This window comes from Dermacentor albipictus, chromosome 4, assembly GCF_038994185.2.
Source record: "Dermacentor albipictus isolate Rhodes 1998 colony chromosome 4, USDA_Dalb.pri_finalv2, whole genome shotgun sequence".
NCBI lineage: Eukaryota > Metazoa > Arthropoda > Arachnida > Ixodida > Ixodidae > Dermacentor > Dermacentor albipictus.
Window position 1 is genome coordinate 56,715,965 of NC_091824.1, and position 20,448 is coordinate 56,736,412.

Genomic DNA, 20,448 nt, shown 5'->3' on the forward strand with positions numbered 1-20,448 from the left:
TGACTACGAAGTTCAGGTAAGCGTAGGAGAGAAATGTTTATGATGGAGGTGTGCAACACGAGTTCGCATGCTCACTCGACTTATCTTTCTTTTTATGCGGGTAAAGGATAAGTCCCTTAAAAAACCTTGTAAGCAATGCTAGTGAGGAGAAAACATTACTTTATGTTAGCTTTTGACGAGTCATAGAGGTACAAAACTTGTAAGATACAGAGATACCGTTGCGTTCTGTCATTTACTGCAGCCTTAGAAACGTGAGATGGTACAATGTGAAGCGCATATCTTTCAAATTACTTGAACGCGGAGACTGCTTACCTTGCTGTTCCTCTTGTTCTCTTGCTTGGATGAATGTACAACACAAAGCAGGTGCATTTTATTTTCCGAGTAGTTGATGTCAAATTGTCAACCTTTAGACGACGTCTCGTCAAAGGTTAAATTTCGCGAAACGCTTCGTCCCGGTCAAACAATAAATGCAAGTAACAAAATAACCATAAACTAAAGAAAACACCGAAGAAGGCATCCTTTGCAGATGATTATCTTCGTTGGCACTATTAGCATTCAACTGGTGCATATGTAATTTGGAGATTATTGATAAAATTTTTGTTGATTATGTTTATGAAGTCTAAGATTTCTGTTCACAAGCGTACTCAATGGTATATACTCAGTGACCCAAGTTGTCTACTAACTCAGACAACAAGCAGCAAAGAGAGAGAGAGAGAGACAGAAGAAAGGGCAAAGGCAGAGGAGGTTAACCAGAGGAGAAGATTGGGTTTGCTACCCTACGCTGGGGAGAGAGGGGAGGTGGAGGTAAAGTGGTAACAAAGTAGACATAAAGAAAGGAAGGAGCGTAGACATACAATCACAGTCGGTCATTGTCACCGCATATATATATATATATATATATATATATATATATATATATATATATATATATATATATATATATATATATATATATATGAAATCGAGGGTTCGACGGAAGCCCGTCTGGTCGGGATGAAGCATTGAAGAAATAAAACGAAGGACACCGACCAACATAGAAGTGCTAAAAAATGAAAAAATCTAAAAGACGTTTCGGCTTCTCTACGGAAGCCTTGTTCACAATGGGATGACGGCTGACGAAACGTCTTTTAGATTTTTTTCATTTTTTAGCACTTCTATGTTGGTCGGTGTCCTTCGTTTTATTTTTTCTTATATATATATATATATATATATATATATATATATATATATATATATATATATATATATATATATATATATATATGTGTGTGTGTATGTATGTATGTATGTATGTATGTATGTATGTAATGTGTGTGTGTGTGTGTGTGTGTGTGTAAGGTAAAAGAAGAGGAAAGATTGAGAGAGGAGAATAGGAAGAAGTGACCATAAACAAGGACGGCTACCTTGTCATACTGGCTTATCTCAGTTTTAGTACAAATTTGGCGCAGTCGACAGCATAGGAACCTGTTCATAGTAAAATATTTAGTGCGCACAATTGGCAAGGACACAATGAAGGGGGACACACGAGCGCTTACTCACAACTATTTTATTTTCGGAAAGATACAGAACATATATACCCCAGATATTAGCGCTGAGCATGTGCAACAAGAGTGGTCAGTAAAACAGAAACAGCAGAAACCCTTCACTGTGTCCTTGTCAATTGTGAGCGCTAAATTTTTTACTATGAATTCGCACCAACTCGCCCAACTATCAGTTTTGCTGCAGTTCATAGGAACCTGTGTTGTGCACCTCATCCGCTTCGTTTTACCGAGGGCGATGTGCTTGGACGTCTTCCAAATCTGTACGGACGGCGACAGGCAAGCGAGCGTGGCAGGCTTTTTTCCACGGCGGATGGTGCGGTGTTACGTGTGAGCACTGATCCCTTCTTCAGAACGTTCTCGAACAAGACCTTTTTTAGTGGTGGTGTAACGTAACTGTGTACGACCAGCACGAGTGAACAAGGCCGAAAATATGAGAGTGCGCAAGACGTTTTTCATTTTATCAACTCCAGCAGAGAAAAAGTGAAAACCAGCAATAAATACTAGAGCTCGTGACCAAAAACGTCCTCCAGCATTCTCGCAGGTCGTCCTTAGAAACGGCAACACCCGATGTTTACGACGGTTCATCACATGCCACGTCATATCTATCTATCTATCTATCTATCTATCTATCTATCTATCTATCTATCTATCTATCTATCTATCTATCTATCTATCTATCTATCTATCTATCTATCTATCTATCTATCTATCTATCTATCTATCTATCTATCTATCTATCTATCTATCTATCTATCTATCTATCTATCTATCTATCTATCTATCTATATATCTATCTATCTATCTATCTATCTATCTATCTATCTATCTATCTATCTATCTATCTATCTATCTATCTATCTATCTATCTATCTATCTATCTATCTATCTATCTATCTATCTATCTATCTATCTATCTATCTATCTATCTATCTATCTATCTATCTATCTATCTATCTATCTATCTATCTATCTATCTATCTATCTATCTATCTATCTATCTATCTATCTATCTATCTATCTATCTATCTATCTATCTATCTATCTATCTATCTATCTATCTATCTATCTATCTATCTATCTATCTATCTATCTATCTATCTATCTATCTATCTATCTATCTATCTATCTATCTATCTATCTATCTATCTATCTATCTATCTATCTATCTATCTATCTATCTATCTATCTATCTATCTATCTATCTATCTATCTATCTATCTATCTATCTAATCTAATCTAAATTTCCTGCCTACGAACTTGCCATTCTTGCACCGAATACACAAATCTTTTTCGATCGCGAGACAGAGAGAGAGAGCAAGGACAGGAAAGGCAAGAAGGTCAACCAGACGAGCCCCCGGTTTGCTACCCTACACTGGCGGTGGGGGAAAGGGGAATAGAAAGAAGAGAAAAAGGAAGAGAGTAACCACTGAGTGCGTGTGGGAGGGACACTATACACGGACACACTATAAACGGTCTCTTAGTCCGGTGAACTTCAAGTATTGTACTAGTGCCCGAATTGCTTTTCGTGCCAGTGACGGGCGTGGCCACTGTCCGGGTATCCTTGACTCGGTGAACGGTCTTGAGTCCAGTCGGTGTAAGGTTGCCCGCGGAGAGAGGCGTTGTAGTTGTTTCCCTTGGCCGCTAGGCTTCACAAATGTGTCGAACACCACGATTGGCTGGCACAGGCTCTCCAAATAGTACCAACTTGGGGGACTATAATAATATAGTCCCCCAAGTATATAATATATATTATCAATAGATAGATAATATATAATAGTATAATAATACTAAATAAGAACTTGGGGGACTTTGTGCGGTTCCAGATGTGGTTCGAATGGATGCCTTGCAGAAAGGCTAAACTTATGATCTGACAAACAAACAAAAAAAAGAAGGCTGTCAGTCTATGCTGGTTTGTTATAGGAAACGTATTCGCAAAAAACGTTCCTCGCATTAGCATGCGCCTTCTAATCGTATTGTTGAACATGTAGATCCGAGACCGATCGGCCAATAGGAAATGGCTCTCACAAACTAAAAGGCTTTGTGAATTCTGCTCTGGATTGTCTACATTTTTCTCAAGCTGAAGAATGCGAGTGTAGTGGGCCGATATAGCACTGGTACGGATCATCGCTTGTGTTGTGCAAAGTTTAGGTGACAAAACCAACGGTGTACATGGGCGGTACCCTTAAATTCCGCTACTGCGCATGTGCGCACTAGCTATAGAAACCACATTACTGGGCATGAATTACTGGACTTGCATACTGGCCACATAAACTGCCTCATCGTGACTACTACTAACATTCATAGATGCAGTCAGTAATGATGAAACAAAAAAGGGTAATAACGTTCTAGCCCCCTCCTCCCCTCCCCGCCTCCCGCCTTAAATAAATATGCAGTCATGCTGCCAATTAACCATGATCCCACTTTATGTATGACTTGGCGAATGTTTACCGAAGCGAACCTTTTACACACAGAGCATCGTTTATATATATATATATATATATATATATATATATATATATATATATATATATATATATATAAACGATGCTCTGTGTGTAACACACAGACATTTTACACACAGAGCATCGTTTATATATATATATATATATATACATATATATATATATATATATATGTATATATATATATATATATATATATATATGTGTGTGTGTGTGTGTGTGTGTGTGTGTGTGTGTGTGTGTGTGTGTGTGTGTGTGTGTGTGTGTGTGTGTGTGTGTGTGTGTGTGTGTGTGTGTGTGTGTGTGTGTGTGTGTGAATACAGTACGCAAGAGAGCAGCAGGCAGCGGGTCTCGACCAGAGCCGCTCAGGCAATCTCGAGCTCGCGCCCTCCCGGACGATATATATATATAATTTCCTATGGCTTCCCGGTTTATTTGCTCCTTTTGGTAGTTGCTTCACCCAAAATCGAGAGACAAATTCTTATGCTTTTCTTCTTCGATATACGTGGGCCTGACTCAGTATACATTTATATATGCCGTGAATTATAACATACATACACATACAATGAGCTTGAAAATAGGACAGCAGAGGAAATGTTGCTGAACACACTCAATGCCCGTGTCACAGAGGTCTTGACAATGTGGAATTACCCCAGTAGAGTAAGGAGGTACTGTAATGGCATGGGGTGACATTTGCTGACCCCAAGAACCTAGCTCAGCTTGATTAACCTTCCCGCATTTTTCCTTATCAGATTTCTCTCTCTCTCTCTCCTCCTCCTCTCTATTTTAACTAACCTCGCCAGATTTCACCTCCCATTAATTTGGCGCGCTCTGGCTGGTTCACCTGGAGAGCTCAAGCTAGCATCAGTTATTTTTGGGTGTTACACTCCGTGTGTTCACTTATGCTTCGAAAATCAAACAAAGAAACATAACCAAGCCTAATGCGTTGCCGTATTCAGTGTCTTTCTTTCTTTCTGCCATGTCGTAGATTGTATTTAACCGTGGCGGACAAATGGGCATCGCATTATGCAGAAAAGTGCACATGCTCCTCCCCCGACTGTTTTATGCATGCACTCGCGTTTACTCATTGCATTTATTACGCGTCTCATGGTCATATTTGTTGGCAAGCGCTTGCAATCGCGTCATCGTTATGTTTACTACCCTCTCTATTTCGAATGATTTAGCCATGTTGCGCTTATATGATCCTTCATCTCCCGATAATGTGAGTGTAATGGGCGAGTCAAATAATCGGGGGAAATGGCTTTTATCACAGCAGAATCCGTTAGCAATAGCATACGTGGTTTTCACCACTGTCAAGTTGGGCTTCTTTTCTTTGTCTCCTTTTCTTTAGCAATTCGCTCGATAAAGGCCGCCAAAACTCATATAGAAGAAAATTCTAACTCTAAGATTTGTAACCTTTCTGTGTTGCCTGCTTAGATTGTCGCTGATTGCCGTACTAGCAAGACGCCGAGAGGAAACATTCATTTAATAGGTTCCGTGAATTAAGCAGGTGAAATGACAAAGAAAAAACTCTTCCCTGTAAGAGTGTTTGATTAGAAAATAGCTGTTAAGTTTTGTGGAGAAAATAGAGAACGCTGAGAAAATAAAATACAAGTATTGAGTTGTAACTGTCCGTGCTTCTCAGTGTGCTGCATTCTTGGGAGTGTATAGTTTAGGCTGTGGCCGTAAAGGATTTATATTCTTAAATGAAAAACTTCAACACTCGAAATGCCTGAGTTCAGAATGAATTGGAAACGTCTGAATCATCCGAGGTGCAACTCAAGTTGCGCAATTACAGTAGGTACTATAATTGCGCTAACTGCAATCGTAAAGAAGCCTAAAGCAGACAGAATAGAATGATATATATTATGCATCGTTCTAACATATAAGTTTCTTGCAAGTAATTCCTCCATAATGTTTGCGCAAAACTCCTTTAACCGGAATAAATACTTTATGTAACATGTCTTCTACGCTCTCGAAGTACTGTCCAAGCACCAGCGCACGGGCTGGTGTAAATAACCCTTTATGCTGGCCATGTATGCCCACCCCTGTTCTGCGTAAAAAAAAAAAAAAGAAGAAGAACTTCTGCACAAACCTAAACACACAATATCGGCTCTAAAGCCCACCGATCCGTTAAGAGAACGGCGAATAATGTTCAACAGATTCTTCGATTTACTTTCTTTTCTTTGATTTACTGCGCAGTATCTGCCACAGAGTCTGCGCGTGTCCGTTCTTGGCCAATCCTCCAGAATGGGCACGTCGCACTACGATCCCTACATAAAAGGCAAGCATACAATGTCGGCTCCTAGCTATCACTAAAGTACTGCACTACAACCTGTTGACGGGACGGCGATTTATTTGTGACGGATTCTTTGATTTAGCCATTTGGTTTGTGCACACATGGGTGTGTGTCCGGTCTTAGTCAATCCTCCAAAGTGGGTATGTTTCACTGTGGCACAGGAGGTATAGCACCCATAAATCTTGCTTGATACCTGTCGTACTTTTCTGTACATACACTTGTCATCACCAACCTTTCCCTCAACAAGCATCCTACTCAAGTCTGAAGAGACCATCAGAGACCATCTTCTGTGCCACTCTTCTCGCTTTGATAACCAACGTCAGACTCTCCAGTGTGCCTTGAATAGGCTGGGCGATAGGCTATTTACAAAAGCAGAGATAATGGGAGCCTGGCCTCACAGTTCATTAGCCCAAAAGCTATTCGAGCGCTTCTTCACTACCTGAAGTCAACAGACTTGAGTGCCCGACTGTAGACACTCTGCTCCTAACTTAGTGCATGTGAAAGTGCGATATAGATTCATGTTTTCTCTCTCCTTCACTCCCCCTTACCCTCCCCACGTGTAGGCTAGCAAACAGGACTCACTCTGGTTAACCTCCCTGCCTTTCGTTCCTCCCTTCTCTCTCTCTCTACACCGTCTTCGTCCTTGTGACATCGCTGCGTGTACGTCTCACATGGAGCATCCACCTGATTTGGAGTTTGTATTTCAGCACAGGCTCAGCTTTTTAATCGATGTAGTGCATAAACATAAAAATTGCATCAGAATAAAGTTGTGGCCCTTGTGGCGGATGAACATAAGCATTTCACACGATTACACGTTGCTTAACATGAAAGTAAACAAAATTTTACCTATCTCCGTTTGTTGTAAAGCATTTAATTAACCTCTTCACAAAAGCCAGGTTCACACAGATCCCAGCATGCATGTGCGTTAGATATGAATATATATATATATATTTTAATGTGGAGCTATCAGTTCGTCAAATTCACGCTCAACTTTTCATTTTTCGTTTCTCAGCAACTTTTCTAAAACATCTGAAGGACTAACCCAAACGCTCCCGAATTGGCACTAAAATTTATCTTCTTTATTTCGCAAAGAGAGTGAGAGAAATTGAACCTGGTTTGGTCAAAACATGTCTGAGCTCCAAATACGTTAAAATGAAATTGAAGTGGGCACCGAGATTCATCATCATCATCAGCCTGGCTGCGCCCACTGCAGGGCAAAGGCCTCTCCCATACTTCTCCAACAACCCCGGTCATGTACTAATTGTGGCCATGTCGTCCCTGCAAACTTCTTAATCTCATCCGCCCACCTAACTTTCTGCCGCCCCCTGCTGAGCTTCCCTTCCCTTGGAATCCAGTCCGTTACCCTTAATGACCATCGGTTACCTTCCCTCCTCCGTACATGTCCTGCCCATGCCTATTTCTTTCCCTTGATTTCAACTAAGATGTCATTAACTCGCGTTTGTTCCCTTACACAATCTGCTCTTTTCTTATCCCTTAACGTTACACCCATCATTCTTCTTCCCATAGCTCGTTGCGTCGTCCTCAATTTAAGTAAAACCCTTTTCGTAAGCCTCCAGGTTTCTGCCCCGTAGGTGAGAACTGGTAAGACACAGCTATTATACACTTTTCTCTTGAGGGATAATAGCAACCTGCTGTTCATGATCTGACAATGCCTGCCAAACGCACCCCAGCCCATTCTTATTCCTCAGATTATTTCCGCTTCATGATCCGGATCCGCCGTCACTACCTGCCCTAAGTAGATGTATTCCCTTACCACTTCCAGTGTCTCGCTACCTATTGTAAATTGCTGTTCTCTTCCGAGACTGTTAACCATTACTTTAGTTTTCTGCAGATTAATGTTTAGAACCACTCTCCTGCTTCGCCTCTCCAGGTCAGTGAGCATGCATTGCACTTGGTCCCCTGAGTTGCTAAGCAAGGCAATATCATCAGCGAATCGGCCGAGATTACCCTTAGTTTTAATTTCTGGGTGCTGCGAGAATGGAATAACGGAAGAATGAAAGAAAAGTTGATTATATCTGCGTATGAAACTAATATGTCGTCAACAATAATCAAAGAAACAAACAAACAAAACATACGCTGAAAGATGCTGAAAGTTCAGGGCTCAAATAAACGCGTACAGACGAATTAGGATCACAAGTGTGGATGTTATTTTCTGTGCCTTCGTTTTAGAGTGCTATAAAATATAACAAGGTTAAGAACGTGCACAACTTTACCATGTACTTTAATAAATCTTGAGTTAGAATTTATAGAACGTCTGCGTAACAACACTAAATTTTGGGTAGGACATCGGCGTCCTTGTTCTGACATTTTGTTGAGACACAATGGCCCGCATTCTCGAAAAAGTTGCACACGCTAGAATACTCCGTAAGAGCAGATGACATCTACTCGAGGTGCCGGATGTATTATTGGCGAAGGCGTTTAATATACGGCAAGCAGCTCTAACGAATGACAATCTTTCTGAATTCGGCCCCGCATTTTCATAAGCTTGGGGTTGACGTGCCTCAAAATGCGGGATAGTAGAGTGCTGACCACGTTAATGTTTCATAGTGCATTTAGCAACAGCAGCAAGAAAGGTTAACGTTTCGGTTCCGATGAATCTACGTTCTGTTTACAGTACTATAGGTCAATTCGATACCGTGTCATGCGACTTCATCAGGATATGGGCGGAACGTGAAAGCCGCGCATACTAAAGACGTCGGCCTGGATACCAACATTGGTTGTCCGGGTTGTTCATAATATTTGTACTATGGCGTTTCTCATAGCTTCATCGCCAATTAGCTAGAGTGTACGTGAAATCTCATAGTTCAGAGATTGCAGACGCACATTAATATGATGGGACTACATGTCGTATAACTCGTAAAAGTTTACGAGGCATGAATACCGCCTTAAGTTTAATTATTGGAGGCTGCGGCCTATCAATGATTTTTTTTTTTTTTTGTTATGAGGCAAGGCTATGTTGGTCGCATGAGGCGCAAATCTGCGTTCTGGGCTGTCATGATGGCAAAAATAATGTTCTATTTTACGCAAATGCCTAATGCACCCATGCCGGATCCTCCAAAACCCGGCACGTTATTACGGGCTCAACACCTACGCTACAGACATTTCCCACCCTTTTGCTGACTCCACGCCGTGTTTCGTGACACTGACAATTTTATTTCGACGTATTTCTGGTGTAATTCTTCGCACGAACTGAAATGTGAAGTTTTGACGGTTATTGCCTGTTTGTTAATTGATTATGTTAGCCCAAATAGATGGTCATTCAAATCGTTGAAATCAAGTGTCGCTCACTTGTCGGTTAGTCCGCGGGCCGAGATTGGCGGCAGCGAATGCCGAGGAACGCACGCTCGAGCCTCCCTCATGCGAAGCTCGGTGGGCCTCGGGTCTGCGGCGTCTCGGCTGGTTTTGCGGTCGACTAGCGACATCTTTCGGAGCCTGCTCGCGTTGCACCGTGCAGGAGGCGGCAGATGGTGCCGCTCCGTTCAAACGAGTTTCCCGCAGGTCGTGTTTACAAAACGACGGAGGGGTTGCCTAAATGTAGCTTCCGCGGCTGCCGCCGATCTGTGTTTACCGCACAGGAGGCCGTCCAGTCACCAGATTTGCAGTGCTTCTCCCCTATGCAGTCGCGGCCGCAGTGGTGAACGAGAAGGAATGGAGCTCTACGGCCCACATTCTTCGTTGCGGTCTGTTAAAGTGGGAGTTGATTCAAATAGCGGTGGGTGCCAGTTGGAAGAGGAAATTGACGTGGGATGAGAGTCACCTGGCCATTTGGAGGACGGTTGAGATACACTGCAAAACGCGCTTCAGTTATTGGTTGGAAAGTGGCATACATTTGTTCTTCACCCCTGCCCCCCACTATGGGTGCGAATAATCGTTATCTAGATAAAGCAACAACAGAAAACGCTTGCTTATACTAAAATGAATGATTGCGCAGTTTTTCTTTGGAACTAGTTCGTTTTGAACTCGGACGACGCACTCTGAGCTAATGGCTGTTATCATAGGCGAAAGTCCTGCCATGTCATTTCTCATTTTGTCCTTCAGCCATTCTGCCACTAAATTTTTAGCGATCCCTTTCAGTACCAGCTTTTGCATATTTGCTGCAAGCAAAATTAGAGACGCTCGAGGAGGAGAAAAACATATTTGCCCCGGTTAGGTTTAAAATGTTGATGATATCCTAAAGTGCGGACGGCACAGTCTTGTGTTTCATGGTGAATTGAAGAAGCGATTTGATGATCGAGCCTCCATATGGTATGTCTTTAGACAGGAGCAAACGAAATAAAACAACATAAGACACAAAACAAGAAATGCTTAGGGTTATGATGTTTCACACGTAAAACAGTGGTCGCGCATCAGCAGAGCATTTGCGAAGGTCTCAGCGCAGCGAATTATGCTCTAGCGCATGTTAGGCACGTAAGGTTTTTCCATTCCCTAAACTTGCATTAAATACTTCACCACACAGACGCTATTCACGTTAAGAAAAGGTGTTTATGACGCCAGAATTTATGTTTCACATGCACGTTCTGCAGAGTGCCTCGGTGACACAAACTAGCGGCGAAACATCACAGACATCAATGCTCATCCGGTATTGTAATAGGCACGGTTTGCGCGTTTAAATATCTGTAAGGTAGGGTCGGCGCTTGTAGAAGTGCGCTCCGACAAAGCCACAAGAATAACGATTGCATGGCGCACGATACTAATGTTCAGCTATACGATGTAAAAAAAATAAGTGTGATAAGAAAAAAAAAACTATTTTCACTGGGGAAACTTTAAACTAACTGTATACATATTTTTTTAAATTTACATAATGATTAGATTTTTGTTTATGCTGAAAGACAGTGCTTGACAGACAGATAATTTTAACGGAATTAGTCCCTGTATGGTACTGTAAAAAATTTGCATCCATACTGTGGGCGAAATGAGATTTGTTCCTCCTTAATGTGTTCAATTACCATTTGTGTGCAGCTTCACCAGCCACGTAACTACAGGCACATACACCTCGTACGCGCGAGCCTATTGATTTATCGGCATTAATTTTGGGAAAAAAAGTACAGCCGCTATCCGTACGAGTCACGCCAGGCACAGCATGGCTATATATACCGTTGGATTAGATACTTGGATGTGTCACGTGGTACCGCGTGTTTTGTCGCCGGGTGTCTGGCTGCTTCTCATATGATGTATGTAGCGTGCTTATCTGTATGATCTGTGACAACTGCATCTCAGCATTTGACTGTTTCGCATTCCATGAAAGCTGCAGTTACACGAGGAGTAAAACTTGCTACCAAAGGAAGTCAACTATGTAAAAAAAAAAATTCCCTGTGAAATGGCGCAAAAGGTCGCCTACAGTAAATGTTATGGAAGTACAGAAAAAGGGAGAAACAGAGAACTTGTTTTAATAAAATTGCCATACTTGTTATTTTTTTTTCTTTTCGTGTTTTTTTATAGTCTACTCCAACAAGGGAGAGAGAAAGAGAAAGAGAGAGATAGAGAGAAAGAGGGGGGTAAATAAATGGCAGGGAGATTAACCAGGAGTGAGGCCCGGTTAGCTGCTTAACACATGAGGAAGGGGAGGAAAAGATTTAGAGAAAGGGAGAAAGTACAGTGTTGCACTGTGCGACACCTTCTGAGCCACTTCCCGTGCTTTGAAAATGAAAGGCTTACCTAAACTAGCTAGGCGGAAGATTTTTCTCGTCGTAAAAGATCTTGGGACATGCATGGACCCGCATATAACAGGTGCAAAAGGCCACAAAAGTGCTACTGCTATTCCTGAAGCCAACTGGACTGAGCAACTGTCTGTGACACATAAGTTAGACTAGACAGAGAGGATACGGAACCCTGTTGGCTACCGTGTACTAGGGGAGAGGGAAAGGGGAAGAAGCATAACGAGGAGAGCAGACAGATTTCAGGTTTCGGCTTCCACGATCTGGAATCATTGCCTCACACTGCCTCGCAGATGGTCACTCAGTGTGGGTGTCTTCTGAAAGCACAGCTCATAGTTTCCTGTGGCATTCTGTGACCTGCGAAGTCATGGCTAGCTTAAGTGGAAGGTCAAGTAGATTATGTGGTGGTGGTGAATTGTGTAGCCACAGAAAGCTTTAGCGTGGCTATTAACAATTGCTACACCTAGGCGCCTCTTGCATGCTGTGGTGTCACGGGGTTCTATTGTTTCTTCGCAGCCACAGACATTTAAATCATCCCCGTCTGCCATTCGAATACAGGGTGAGTAAGCGCTTGTGAATACAACACCCAGCCCCCAAGGCCACAGTACACATTAGCCAGAGTTTAACAATATGCAAAAAGCACGTAGCAGGACAGAACAACGGTAATGTTGTTTGCCGTCACTTGGAGGTACTCATTTTCTTTAATTTCGCCGAAATATATAATGTCTTAATTAATTAACGAACTTCTCAAATACGGGTTTCTGCTGCTCAATATGTGCTACATAAAAGTGTTTTTCCGAGCATGAAAGCCCGCGAATACAGGCAAAATTGCCGCGCGATTGGCCGCTCGAGGCACTTTGCGCGTATTCGCGGGCGTATTTCACGCCCGGGAAGACGTTTATGTTGCACGTATTGAGGCACAGAAAGCTGTATCGGGAGTCTTTCATGTCACTCTACAATTTTCTCATTGACACTTTTCATCTAATTACAATATTTGATAGGCTAATTAATTAACTAAATCCATTATCTATTTAGGCGGAATCGACGGCAAACAACATTACCTTTGTTCTGTCCAGTTACGTGGCATTTGAATATATTAAAACTCTGGCTGAAGTTAGCTGGGACACCTCTTACAAAAACGAGGTAGCAGGTGCAGTTCCATCGAGGAGCTGGTTTGATGACTTGACATGATGAATTAAACCCGATAGTCGGAATTTCCGCCAAGACAATCCACGGTCAAGTATGCTCAGGTACCAGTCAGGCCCGTATACATTAACTAGCCAAGCGCGTGACAGCCAGTGACTACAAGAGTCCCTTAAAGAGCCGAATAACGGAACGCTGAAACAAGCTTTAGCAGTTAATGTATACATATTATTATAAGCAAATATTCAAGCTGGATTGTACGTCGACTTATACGCGGGTGTGATGTATATATGGAGTGTAGGCACACTTGGACACTTCACTGGAGAGCAGCGCCTTCTTCTTTCGCGTGGTCGCTGCCGAAAACTCTCAGAAAACGGCTGACGCTATGAGAGAAGGCGTTGCTCAGCGGACGTTCTTCAAACGCCTTTCTGAGTTTTTACATCTGTTCTTCTGAGCACTTTCCGTTTCCTTCCCTCTTGTCGAAGTTTGAAAGTTTAGAGAGATGGAAAGAAAGAAAGGAAGAAAAGAGGAGAAAAGTGACAGTTCAGAAGAAAAAAAAAAGAAGAACGGAGCTAGGTTAAACGGCGAAGGTTACAATAAACAAATGAATAAAACGCCACAACAAAAACAGAGAGACGGGAGGTATCGGCATGGTCGAGTGGTGTCTGGATCCACGTTCGCGAGGAGCCACGGATGGCGCTGGGGGAGGAAACACTCTCCTCTCGAGGAATTCTTTCCCTTGAGCCAACCCCTCCCCGCGTTCCCTTTTTGGTTCCCTGCCGAACCGAGGGCCATTCCCTCCCGCTGCCACCCAACGTATCCGCTTTGTCCAATGGCTTGGGTCCGTCGCGCGGGGCTGATTTGTAGCCTTTATTGAGCAAGATCATCCCTTTCTTCCTGCCCCGGCCTGCGTCCGCTCACGCGCGTGTGTGTTTGTGTGGCCGTGCTTCTTCGGCTGCCGTTCGCTTTTCCCTTCGGTTGGGCCTGACTTCCTGGCCTCGATCGGCTTTTCCTTTCCGACAGCAGGCACGGACGGTGTGCTGCTGCCTCCTGTGCCAGTTCTAAGCCTTGTCGGCGGCGGGAAGAAGGCGCGCAGCTCGGCTTCCTGTGCGATAAGATGCGCCCGGTCTTGCAGGCCAGACGAAGGGCCCCTTCCCGCTCCCCAGGTCCCCCTTTTCTAATCTCTGTTTTCTGAGTCCCCGATTGACAGGATGGCAGGAATGTGTACACAATCGGGTATTCTTTTTGTTTTGTTTTTATTCTTAGGCGCTCACTTTAATCCGCCAGGTTCGGGTGCTGCCATTTAGTACCTGGGCCTGGGCAAGTCCAAACTGCTGCGATGAATCACGTCAGTGATGCGATCTTCAGAGATCCGCACCCGAACAACCGAGGAAAAGGGCAATCAGGGTGATTCGAACTACTGCGGTGTGAAACCACTACTAATTATACGTTCGTGATGTTTTTTTTAATTTAACTTTTTAAGTACTTCTTAGCCTGATAGTTGTGTGCGTACTTTCACGCTTTCAAGCCAGCTATGGGAAGCCATAAGTAATGAGGATAGAGGTGGGACCGCATGCAGTTCAACCGTATACTTAGCACCTTAGAGGCGCACTGGACGTAATATATTGTTATAATCATTAAGCTATAGGTCGTTAAACGATGAAAAGCCGACTTATCAAGAACTTGCCGGAAAACGAGCGGCACCACGGAGATATAGCTCCAGGTACAAACTATAGCTTGTTAATTTTTTGGACGAAGTTGGTAGCATATGTTTTGTGAACAAGAACGCCAGTATTTTATGGACATTTTCTTTGCTACGTAGAGCAACCTAAAAGAATCAAAGCTGCATAGCGCCACGAGAGAAAGATGTGGACCCCAGAACATTTTGACGAACGCACATGCTCTTTGTGTGCTTCTGTACGTTCACAACGCTTCTCCGACGTGTGTGATTAATTTGTGCCTACAAATAGGTTTTCTTTCTTTGTACGTTATTTTCTCTTACAAACGCCTTGTTTCCGTCTCACCATTAACGCTATTACTTCAACATTTCCAGCGCACGTGGCTCTTCTGGGCGTTCCTGGCCCGAATGCCAGCATCTTGTCTGATCCAATAAAGCAGGCGGGACTCCTTCGAAGAAGCTAAAGACGCCAGAGTAAGAAACCAGGTCGAACACAAGAAAGAAAAAAAGAAAGCGCGTATGAGGAAAAGAAGATACTGAGATCCGGCATAGACGCACTGTCCCCTAGTCGGCTGGCGCAATCCTTCGGGCACCTTGCCGAGCATGGACAGACGGACCGGGCCGCAGAGGAGAGCACTTTGCCTGGCGCTGGCTCTATACGTCTGAGCGCTCTCGTTCGTGTTCGCTTCTGGGAGACGGGGCCCTCTGCTGCCGTTTCCTCTAATTAAGCAAAAGGAGCAGAAAGGCGCTTAGCCCACTTCCACTACATACTCGAATTCCACCGCCACATCCTCCTCCACCTCCTCGCCGTTCGCTGCTCTATATACCCTTCCAGTCTCCGGACCGGGCTCGGCTTTTTGTTTTTGTCCTCGTCGAGCGCTCATATCCTACTTTCTGCAGCAGCAGCAGAAACAACGGCACCTTATCGCGAGATGGACTTGGGGCAAATGTCTTCTGCGCACTGAGTCGGCCGCTGGCGTGATGCGTCTGTTTGCGCGAATTCCTTTTGTTCTCTTGTGCCGTTTGTCTTCCCATTTAGCCGCCCTCGCTGGCTTGGTTTTCTTTTTTATTCGGTACTCTTCGCTTCTCGGAGCTCGAGCCCCCGTCTCTCTCGTCTCTTATTCTCTGGGTTGGGGGCCTGCGCTTGCCTCTGCCGACTCCTCTGCCGCCTCGCCTCTGGCAAACGTACGCCTCTGCGCTTCTTTCAGTCCGTCTTCTTTATTTCCTCGGCGGACTCGGCTCAGTCTCATCTTTTCGCTTCATTATGTTCTTCTTTCTTTCCGTGGGAGGACTTACGTTTTTTTTTTTTCCTTTACCCGGGCAGCACACGCAGTGCCCTGCTGCCGAGCCGTGCCGGCAGCTTCTCCTTCATTCATTCCCTCCCGCGGTGCGGAGAAGCCCAGCGGGAGATCCGACCGGGGGCTCACGTCCCGAGAAACTTCTTCTTTTTCCGAGCGATTCGCAAAATGAGGGGACCCGAGGACGAGTGGGAGGACCCAAAGTGCCGAAACGAGAACGTTCAATAAAGACCCCGGAGAAGTGAACGAGACGCACGGGAGCACGCGCGCGGAGAAAGTAGTAAGGAAAAAAAAAATACGTACAGAACAGAGCCATGCAGGGACGAATGCGTGCGCTTGTATGTGTGCCGCTCGGGTCTAAGGAGACTGCCGACGAAAGAGGAGGAGGAAGAGAGGCGCGAGGATAGGGTCCCCGAGACTTTTCTAATCAGCCAAGACCGATATGAAAGGATTTGGATGAAGCACCGAGCGATAGGCCCGCGGCTTGGGCCCTGTACTCTCGAGTGAGCACCCTCGAGATTAAAGTTGAGCCTTAGGCTTTTTTTTTTCTTCTTCTTCTCAGCCCACTGTCGCTTGCAGTTGTTCGTTTGCCGGTCTCATTAGAACGGTCGGGGCTTTGGCTCGCTGTTCGCAACTCCATTTATTTATTTATTTTTGCTCCTTCGCATGTTCGCGCTCGTAATCCAGACGAGGTGCGACTGGCTTTCTTGCGCTTTCTGTACAGAACTGATTCCTCCATCTGCGATTAGAGCGCCTGGGTATGGCTCATACGTAATCGTAAAGCATTACAGTTAGGATGACGAAATCAATGTCCTTCAGTGACTGTACTAAACCCACCTTTCTTTTTAAACACCTAAATACCTTGTCTTAACCTTACTTGTTCTTGTGAAGGCTTGAACGGGCGTGGCATACCCGAAACAAAGGACGTGGCATTTGAATATCATATGATATAGATACCTGCAAAAGTACATAGGATGACTACAGGTCAGAACGGCCGTCACATCTCTCGGCCGAGTTGCTTCTTTTATGCAAGGACGGCACATGCCAGAGTGTAACAACGTTATTTTTTCTTAATCTCCTTACTAAACCATGTTGGTCGCATTTTAGCCGCCACACTCTTATTAGGTTTGAAATGGTGCATAATTTCCCATTCGAAAGCGGTTACTTCACCAAAAATGTTAGGGGACACTGGCAAAATTTGAGTTTCGTTTTTCTATCGAGTCCAAAAGTTTGCACACAAATCCGTGTATCTTTATGTGGAATTGTTTCTTAAGGTGCTCGAAGGTGGGTAAAATTGACGCCTTTTTTCTAAGTTAAAAAGACGAGGAAGTAAACCGAAAGGGCATGCAGGGGTGTCAGCCTATAGCCTTGCAGCGCTGCCAAGAAAACCATTTTTGGAGATACCGAACACAAAAGGAACATGAAGTGACGCTCTCTGCAAGGTTCTTTTTTTCTTCGCAGCGCTGAACCCAACACTGAACGACGCCGCCATGAGAAATGGAAAAACAAACTGATGTACGCGAACGGGTATTATTCCATTTCTCACTTAAAACAAACCGAACGTTGAGTTATAAAACATCGTTCAACATCTTCATTGTTTGCTGTGATACATAGGAAGTTCGGGCGCGAAAAGGGCCATCTATGTCAAAATTTTAGCTAAAGAAGAAATAACAAAGGAAAAGAAGGTAAGAAAATTACAGGACACTGTCAAATGTCTACATGACGAAATATCAAAACACTAACAAAACAAGTACATGGGTCATGGAGGAAATAGGGAATGAGAAAAAATATTAGGGTTCGAAAACAAGAGAAAAGAACAATGAACAGGCCAGGGGGGGAAAAATTAATCATGCACATGACTTGTTTTGAAGCAACAACAACAACGTAACTTATTGTTCACAGAGAATTAATCAATTCACGGTTCACGACCAAATCCGACAGAGCGGGAGCCTCCAGATTATGTTGTACATATAAAAGAAACGTTACATTTAGAAAAAAGAAAACAAGAAGCGGGGAAAATATTGTTCTCCAGTCTTTTTAGCTAAATTTCGCTTCGAAATCGATGCCTGTTTATATGAAACATCCGCCGCCCTTCCGTGGACCCTCCCGTAAATCATGAGTGAGAACACAGTTTCTTCTATAGCGAATTTTGCGGAGGGAACGTGACGCTGAAAATAACGATGTTAAACATGTCTACAACGGTCGCCACAAGATCCACATGCAGGAAGCGCTCTGAACAGTTGAACAACTGTCCACGCTCTAGGAACATGCTTAACGGATTGAAGCACAAGCACTAACATGCAAGCATGAGAAAATACACTGGAGTGCCATCGGAGCCCTTCTTACCCGCAAGAAATAGAGATTTCACAGCCAGTCGCAGATTCCTTGGTTAGTTTCCGTGCATACGCACACGGGCCGACCAGCCGGACATATTTGAAGGGAACGCAAGGGCTAAATGCTATACTAGGTTCTCGGCCACGAAGTGGCACCCCACAGCGCCAGGGCGCAACGCGCACTTCGCAATGGGTTCCAACATCTCTCTTGCTGCCCGTACACTGCGGCTCACTTGAAAGGAACGACTTCCCATCTTGAACAACGTTTCATCATTTTTGTTTTCTCTTTCTTTCGAAAGATGTTTTTTTCTCGTACTTGCAAGGCTCTTCGCTCGCTGTTGCTCGTTCGTCCCAGCTGTTGCTGGAGATCGACCGGGCTGTACGACGGCTTGTGCAAGAAGCGGCAGAGGTGAAAAAGGAGTGTTCCATGGCCAGCCACCCGAGGGGGGAGGGGGAGGCATGCGTCCGTAAACATATCAGAAGATGTAAGATATGAACGAGGGGCCAGAAAGTTTGCTCGCTTTGCTATAGCACCATTCGACTTCCCCCCGGCCGTGCCTGTTCGATGGCGCGACGATACAAATTTGCGTCGAAGACTCAGTTAGCCGGCTGTCTGCTGCATTTTCCGAGGAACGCCTAAGCTCTGCTTGTCTGTCTATCTTTCCTTTTTTCTTCTCGTATTCTTGGTCCGCGCATCGCGTTAAGAAAGCAGGCTTCCCATTCGTGGTTCAATTTCATTTTTTTTTCTCGTTCGCCTTCGTAGGATTCACAGATGCCCTCAAATGTGGAGCAGGTTGGACACAAAAATTGCGTATATGTGGGAAAGTGTCCAATTGTCTTCAGATCGCAAAGTAAGCGTGACAACGTTCGGGCACAGGCGCCTACCAAAGACTTTCCGATCATTTCAACGCGCTGGTCGAGCTTGAGAACCCGGCTTTATCGACCCTCTCCCAAAAAATAAAACGCAACAACGTTCGGTGAAGTTAAGCTGACTCGTTCATGTATACGCTCCAGTAAACACAATGCTCCTCAGTTTTCTTGCGTCCGGATTGCGTCAAATGGAGCTTGAATTTCCCACTGGTACGGGATCTCACCCGCGTGTTTGTATTTTTTCGAAGGGTATATGAAATGCAGATACACCGCCTATTTTTTCTCTCGCTCCCCAAACGATACCTCTACTTATTCGACGTACACATGTATATCTTTCCGTTTGCCTCACGCTACGTAAGTAGTTTCTGTCAAGGGCATATATATATGACATGTGCATGTTACAGACATTACCAAGCATGTTTTCTATCGCGTTGTCAGTGGGCGTCGCTCGTGTCGTGTTCGCAAAGACATGTATACGAGGTTGCCTACGCCTGCTGGGTGTGGTCTCGTGTATATCTTGCGACTTCTGTTGTTGCTTTCTCGCTTGCTTTTTTTTTCTTTATCTTTTCTTTGTAGCTTACACATCACGTGCGCTGTGACTTGTAAGCCAGAAGGCCAACGTTTGGCAGTGCGTTTTCAGTAATTATGCATCGCTGATTGTGAGTGTCTCAAACATGCGCCACACACCCAACGTCATCTCGTAATTAAAACTTGTCCTTTCTTTCCGCTCAAACGCGCTCACCCTCGAAGGGGCGAGCTGGACGGGTCAAAGAGAACTCTGGTTCTCTTTGACCAGAGCCAAACAGTGTAAGCCAAACAGTGAGCTTACAGATTGCGCTTTTATTCAAAATCACGGCGTGTACCTCTGCATCAGAATATTAATGTCATGGCCATCCGCCCCCCATGCCCCTTTTTCTGCTGAATCTTCCCCGCAAACAATTCGGTCAAACACCCAATGTGGTTGGTAGCGCTGGGGAGGGGGGTCTTAGGAGAGAGTATTGGCGACTCTGCGGGTAAGGATTTTTTTTTTTTCTGAACGCGCAAAGCGCGAAGAAAGAGCGGTATTTGTTATGCCCGCGACGACGAAGACCTTCAGCAGCTATTTGTATTCGCGAAGTCACGAACTTAGGAGGGCCATTGAAGACTGAG

The 20,448-nt window shown here is 44.3% G+C and overlaps 1 protein-coding gene across 6 annotated transcripts in view; it reads left to right on the forward strand.

The window, feature by feature from the left end:
- LOC139059100 (homeotic protein ultrabithorax-like) overlaps positions 1 to 20,448 on the forward strand; it is a 488,317-nt gene that overhangs the window by 117,909 nt on the left and 349,960 nt on the right. The window contains exon 4 of one of the 6 annotated variants that reach the window (XR_011513911.1): positions 6,206 to 6,266. The exons of the other annotated variants lie outside the window; for them this stretch is intronic. The gene's annotated coding sequence lies outside the window, so the exon portion shown is untranslated. Of the gene's footprint in view, positions 1 to 6,205; positions 6,267 to 20,448 lie in introns of those variants that run through there. 6 annotated transcript variants of the gene reach the window in all.